Source organism: Eimeria mitis, genomic scaffold, assembly GCF_000499745.2.
Source record: "Eimeria mitis Houghton genomic scaffold, Emh_scaff87, whole genome shotgun sequence".
In the NCBI taxonomy this organism is placed as follows: domain Eukaryota; phylum Apicomplexa; class Conoidasida; order Eucoccidiorida; family Eimeriidae; genus Eimeria; species Eimeria mitis.
In genome coordinates this window covers 21,912-23,150 of record NW_013576409.1, presented here as the reverse complement: position 1 = coordinate 23,150, position 1,239 = coordinate 21,912, and positions in this window count along the sequence as shown.

Here is a 1,239-nt window from a genome sequence, read left to right as displayed (position 1 = left end):
CTGTGCCTCAGATTGAGGTGTACAGACACCAGAGGGGAAAACAGAGATGCTTTTTGCTTTCTTTTTTTTTAAAAACTCTCTACACAAGTGTGAAGAGAGAAATAAAGAAAAGAAATTGGGGTTTAGGGTTTAGGGTTTAGGGTTTACGCCGAGAAAAAAAGTAGCACATATGCAGCTCGTCTGGTGCGTGACAGCTGCGGGTACATCTACAATAAAGCCTCAAGCAATGAAAAGAAAAGAAGAAATGAAAATGAATTGCTGAGAAGGATTTCCTTCTACTTGTCGCCGGCTTGTAACCAGACGGAGTGTACGTACAGCGCCATGGTGTACAGCCGAAAGCGAGAAAAAAATGCAGCAAACACTTTCATATATCGATGGAAACCTATACCCAAATTAAATAAATTAAATAAAAAAGAATAAATTATTTATATTCATCACGCTTACCAAACCTCTCCTACAGGCCACGAACTCGGGCGGCGTCCGTGCGGTCGGCATCATCTCTTCACTTTATTTTTATATATTTTTACAAACGTTTTTACTGCAACAAATTCAGTAAAAAAAGATGAAAATACAAGAAAAGAATAAAAAAAAATTCCTTCATCAGCTCCACTCACCAACGCTGCTGCTGCTGCGGCGGCTGCGGTGTCGATACACCTGAAACACGAACACCCCACACCTGTGCTGCATTCTGTCTTTCTTGTTCAAGGCTAGAAACTTTTCTCATCACAAATAAATAGTTTAACATATTAATTCTAGACGGTAGACAAGCTAAAGAAACCCACAATTACGCTTCAATTAACATAACTGCATGCCCCCCAAACAAAAATACAAAAGGGTAGTATATACACGAAAGTTGCAATGGGGGGCTGAGACTAGATACATGCACGGAATCACTTTAAAAAATATAAAAAGAAAACTTCATCCTTCTAGCCTTCATAATCCCTCACCAGGATACCAGAAAGCTGTAGATCTTCTGTTGTCTAACTCAAACTACAACGGTGCAACTCCCCCCTTTCTCTAGCGAGGATTCCTCTTTATAAAGACAAAGAAGGACCTTCATGCTATGCAATATATTTAATAAACTTGAAAGAAGAAACCTCAGCACGAGGCAGCTTTCTCTCCTCTCCCCAGGCATCTACGACTCAGCGTCTCAACGGCTACTACTACACCCAGAGAAGTTCCTCAATATAATTCTATATAGAGAGACGCAGCTGGCGGTTGTATCCGAGGCGAAGGCAA